Here is a 6,319-nt window from a genome sequence, read left to right on the forward strand (position 1 = left end):
ACCTTATTTACATTAATATGCATTAAAATATAATGGGTTCAGGGCTTGTAAGGAAAAACACCCTTTCTTTCTGTTTGTCTAATTCAGATTAGCTTTCCTTTCTTTTACATTTTTTAATCCCATCAGTTTCTACTTGCTGTAATTCTGCTTCTGTGGGAATCAAAAGATGTATTGAACTTGACATGTAAATCAAGCCACCTCATGCTGATGAATCAAACCATGTAGGTGGAGCTTCATCAGCAAGAGTGTGTAGGAGAAAGGCAGCACAAGCATGTCATCACAGCTCTAGATTTGGGCTCGTGTCCCAAACCATGGCTAGCAATGCCCTCCTAGAGGGTCACTTGGCAGAGGGTTCTGCCAGCAAAGGGTTTGGACCCAAACCATCCTACAGATGTTGTGAAACCTTGCTCTGGAGTGAAAAAAAAAAAAAAAAAAAAAAAAAAATAGGACTTTCCCAAAACCTTGTGAAAGCAGGAGGATTTTATAGCAGTTATTCTTCTGCTGTGGATTCCTAGGCAGTATTTTTTTAGTTGTCAGTTGAACTGCAGCTCCTAATTTGAGGAATCAGTAGTGTATTGTAGGAACAGGACTATTTCACTACCTGAGTGGGGTTCTGAAGACAAATGGTGATAAAAGGTAGATGACCAAGAACTAAGACATCAAAGTCATATAAATAATCAACTGCAATAAAATAATGGTGATAAATAACTATTTCAGCAGTGAATTCCATCCTTTTCATTGTGTCCACTATAAACTTGTCTAAGATCTGTGGGATATAATAATTTTCTGTGAGTAAAAGGAAGATTAGGCCAAGAAAAACACTGAGGCAAAAATCTCATCTAAGGGATTAATGCTCTAACCATGTAATTGTATAGAAGTGGGCAGCACCATCCCCTTCTACAGAAACTGCACCTCATAGGCAAACATCAAAGCATCTCCGGTCTGTGAAAGGAGGTGAGCAGGTTCCTGTCCCCAGGCAAGGATATTGTGGGGTGATCCCAAGCAGCCTGCAGGAGTCTGGGCTTAATAGGGATGAAGCACACATATCTCTTTAATATTTCCTGTGCATTTTTAGGAAGAGTGCAGGACAATCTAGATAACCAATGCTGCACTTGGACTTCCTGTGTCCAATAGTAGGACATGGCTACAGGGGTAGGATACTGGCAGGTAAGATTTGGGATGAGTTTAAAATACATTAGATATCACTTTGCATCTTCCCATATGTGCTCTCTTACACTGGGTAAATGAAAAACAACTTAATCCATAACAAAAGTGAGGCAAACCAGTTCACATGTGCCAGTATACCCAAGGATGGGTACAGCAGTTCCTTCTGCTTGAATTCCTTGCTGCTGAGCTTTGGTCATCTAACTCACACTGGAATCTTTAACGCTTTTATGAAATCCAGCTATTCTGTTTTACTAAAAGATAAAATATCTTGAATCCTTATTTTGAATATTAAGCAAAACTGTCCTGTTTTCATTTACAGAAAAGTTGAGTCCTCTCAAATGATACTTTCAAGCAGATCTCACTAGTGAGGGGAATGAAGTGATTCTTAAAAACAGTCAGATATCCAAAATTCTGCTCTATTTATCACTGGGCCTCCATTTTATTGTTTAATTATAGCTTTTTAGAAATACAGTGTTCTTACAAGAAATATGCTTGTTATTTAAAGAATTAATGAGTAAGTATTTGTGAAAAAATATAAGAAATAATACTGTTACATAAAACATTTTTACATCGGTTTTGATTTTACAAACTTTTAGTATCTTTTTATTAACTATATTGGTTGCCATTTTAGTTCCTAAGTAAAACACACCTAAAAAAGTGCTTTTTACAGTGGTCTATGTATTTCAGCTACATGTAAAAGCAATAATCACATATAAATGTATGTTTATTGCAGTCTGTATACCTGATTTTAACCCTATATAATAGGGTTTTGTTAGTTGATTTTTTTCTTTACAGAACGAAGAATTATAATAAACATCATTCAGAAGACTGGTATTATTTATTTATTGGAGTTAGAAGAAAATACATTTAAAAAAAAATCAGTGTTTGCCTTTATTATTAAAGATTAGGGTAGCAAGGAGCAGTTGTGGCATGCTCTAACTCAGCACACATGTTGACAGTCCTTCACAATATCTCACACAGTTTAAGTTTTAAAAATTTATCTCTTTCCATTTCAAAGTTCTTCTGAGCAATGTTTACCTTTTCTTTCCCCTCACTGTGGAGTATCTTCACTATCAAGTCATGTATGCTTTCTCTGTCACTTTTAAAGTAATTCCTTACACTCACGTTCAACCTCCCCCTACTTCTTTTTTGTTCTCATTGCTCAAGTTTTTAAGTTAGATTTTCTGATTTTATTTTTCTGTTCTGTCTGTCTGAGATGTTAAACACTTGGTATTTAGTTCTTTTTCATATCTTTACATAAAATTCTAAATTCTTATCAATAATTTCTAAAATTCCTAGAAAATTATTGATAGTGATGCAAACATGCAACACCCTGAAGGTTCAATCCTAGCCTTTGCTTCTCAAAAATAGCTACAGTAAATATTAAAATGCACAGCTAAAGAAGGATTAACACTGTAGCAAAACAGTAATTGTCACAGTACCAACACCCAAAACCATGAATACATTTGTACTCTGATGATGTCTGTGATTCCTTTGGTCTATACAGACACAGACTCACACAAATTCGTAGGGATCTCTGCAGAGACAATGTTGAGAGCTGCAGCTGAAATGCTTTTACTTCAGGATTAGCGCAGTCATCTCTTCATGATCGTTTTGAACTTTATTTGTGCATGGAAGTTGTCCAAAAAGGGAATGGAAAAATCACAGCCAGTTCACCCAGCGCTGCCAAATCTGCTGTAGTGGGGACCCCTAAAAATGGGCTGTCCCCAAGGGAGGGGACAGATGCCATGCAAAAGCATGGCTCCATTATTTGTCTTCCAATTTTGTGCAAAGTAAGGGCTTCCTCACGTTAATAGAGAGCAAGGTGTTGATAGCTGAGTTCCAGCAAAGCAATGTTGTCAGACTCCATATTTGGTATTTCTCTGTTTGCAGAAAGGAGCAAACCCCCTGGGACAGGTTTCCATTATTCCCCAATGCTGTTAGTGAGCTGCCCTAGCAGGGCAGTGACAAGTGTGCCATGGACCTGCTTTAGATCGTTTTATATCACCTCTCCTATTTTTTGGGGGGAATCATGTGATTTAGGTAGAGCTAAAGCAAACATAGCAAGCCCTTCTATCAAGTCCCAGAAAAATCACTTGCAAGCAGTTCATAGAAATTGTTCACTGAGCAATTTCAAATAATGAACATACAAAATAAAGTGTCAGCAGGGAGCTGCTCATGCATAATTTGGGAACAAGGATAATTGTTAAGTGTGATTGGATAAATTGTTTACTGCAGACAGTTTAGATAACTTTAATGGCAAGAAATTTTACTCTGTCCTTATACCTCAAGATCATGTACCCTTTAGATAAACATCTATATCAACCATCTGTTAAACTTTGAATACTTTTAATGATTATTTTAGAAAAATGTTGGCTCCTGGCTCTAAGCTGGCAACAATCAGTTACTATACTATTAGTCAGATACCTGAAAGCCCTGGGATGTGGGCTTTGATTCATATCCAAGATTTATATCTTGGATTCAAACAAAAAGATAGCCCTCCTTGTATTAACAGGAGACACCCTTCCTGCAGGTCTTCCATTGGAAGAATTGCCTGACTATACATAAGAAAATGTCTGTCAGTGGGCCTGAGGTAAGCATGCACTCCTATTAATACTCCTATTAAATAAACCTTCAGAATACTGAAAATCTGTGAGAGTATTTGCCATTCACAACATCTTCCATACAAACTTCCTTCCAATAAAACATAATTATTGAGGATGCTTTCAGGCAAAACCCAAATAAATAAATTTTTTGCAGAAAATGTGTGTGATTTTTCAGTTATATGGCACAAAGTTTCAGCAAGTGGGATGGGATTTGCTGGTGTATTTAATCCCCTCCTGACAGTTGTCAAATACACACAGGATGAATTACTTTCTAAAGGAGCCCACTTAGAGACCCTATGGAGGGACTTTAAAAGATTAGTTTAGACTAGATGCTGAGTATGCTTCCTGAAACTATAAATGGAAACATTTCATGGATCTTGCCATTGTCTGAAAATAGCCCTGTCAGCCTGGCACATCTGGGATCCTGAATACAAAGCATTTGTTCTCTTTAGTGAAAACTTTGCCTAAAAAAGGCTGTGACATTGGGCTCTCATTTGGAAGAGGCACAGTGCTTGCAGTTTCACAAAAAGTTTCTTCCTCATCCTCTTAATAAAGTTTTCCTTTAAGTTTATCTAAGCTAAACTGAGAGACAGGAGAGGGAGGTTCAGGTCTCAGCTGAACCTGCCTGTCCTCTTCTGAGGTCCAACACCTTCCTGCATTATCAGCAGGATGATATTTTCCCTGGAATACAGAGGAAAAGGCAGTCACTAAGAGATAAAAGTATACTGTTGAGGATCACAAAGCTGGTTGCTGGAGATAAGGAACAAGACTGAGCAATTTGCAACACCCATATGACATTTTCTGCTATGGACTATTACTGTGAAAAATAACTGCATGATTGGAGAAAGTACTTAAGCTATCCAGAATCTAATAGCAGAAGAAAGGGAAGAAGCCTGCCTCAATGAACTGCTGCAACACTATTAAACCTGTCTCTGCTAATGAAATGCAACAATTCAAAGCAAATCTCCAAAAACCAAAGCCAATTCCTCATTCTGTGTAAATGCAAAAAGCTTTTATTTCTTTCCTCTGTCAGATTAATTTATATTAGCAGACCTTGTTGACAAAGATAGATTAAAGCAATCTTTATAGTGATTTAGCAGTAGGACTAATTTAATTAGACCAGCCCACTTTCCTACAGTACGTGACTTTATTTGAGGGGATAAATTCTACTTAGTACTTTTTAATTAGAGAATATTTGTTATCTGTGTAAGTATAGGTAATGTTATCTAATATAATCTGAAAAACTAAAGGCAAATAATCTATTACATAAAATTAATTCCAGTGATTCTATTAGAGATAGTTTTTCTTCCATGCACAGATGCACACCACAGCCCAAGACCAGAGTCTGTCAGTGTCAGAGCTATGTCTATGTGCTTCACCTGCTTATGGTCCTCCTGGAGAGACAGGATGTAGGGAAATTTCTCAGCTCCTCTCCCATTTCCCTCTTCCTGCTGATAGCTGTACTAGTGGATGCCACCATCTCCATGTAGTCTTGGTTTTTACTGCTCTGCTGCAGAGGGGAAATATAATTTAATCATTAATATACTAAATATGAAAATCCCAAGAGACTAGCTGCAATCAGGACAAAGCTCTATACTGTCACATGGCTGCAAATGTTATTAGTTTGTTTCCAAGCTTTTCTAACAAACTTTTTTTTTTTTTTTTTTTTTTTTACAGTGAGCTAAGCACATGCTGTTTACCACCAAGGCTTCCCCCAAAATTAGAGAAGACCTAGAGGGTAATGAGAGAGAGGTACAAAGACTTTCTAGACACAACCAGTAGAACAAACTGTGCTTCCCCCACACATAATGTTCAGTAACATGCTAGAAAATGCTTACATGTCAGTTTGGATTGGGGTAGGAACTCTCTGTCGGGCTGCTTTGTGCAGCTTTTGGAAGCTACTTGGCTTTGCTCCAGCAAGCGTAGCTGAATACTGTCATTCTCAAACACATGCTAGATGCTACCACTCATGACCATTCCTGTAGCCATGAATCTTGACTTGTTCTTCCTACCCTTTTTCCAGCTCACTTACTCTGTATAACTCAGGAAAGAGAAGATACATCCATAAAAATGGCTGGCCAGAGGAAACAGTGCCAAATCAAGTCCCCCGTAATTATTTCATAATATATTTTTGAAAATCAGATCTTACGCAAGGCAACAGGATTCATAAAACCCCTGCTCACATGGCACACTTTCCTGAAGAGATCCTGATCTCTTGTCCAAGGTGCGAAACCAAGAATAACTGTGACAAAGGCAGGGCCTCCTTGGACACATGTTGATGTGTACGTGTATAAATTGTTACTTCAAAAACAAGTTGGGATCCTGTATGCCTTCCAGAAATATTTAAGAATAATGCTGACCATATGCTCTTGGCTGCTGAAAACCCCACTTTGTAGCTAGCTCATCAGAATGTATTGAAAGGGTTTTTCTGCCTGACGGTCAGGTTTTGAGATGGGCTGGATTGCCTTTCCTCACCGAATGCTATTCGTCAGCCTCCTGGGGATGAAGGCACGCTCGGTGGCGGCTTCGCCTGTCCTGTAAGACCG

Source organism: Lonchura striata, chromosome 3 (assembly GCF_046129695.1).
Source record: "Lonchura striata isolate bLonStr1 chromosome 3, bLonStr1.mat, whole genome shotgun sequence".
In the NCBI taxonomy this organism is placed as follows: domain Eukaryota; kingdom Metazoa; phylum Chordata; class Aves; order Passeriformes; family Estrildidae; genus Lonchura; species Lonchura striata.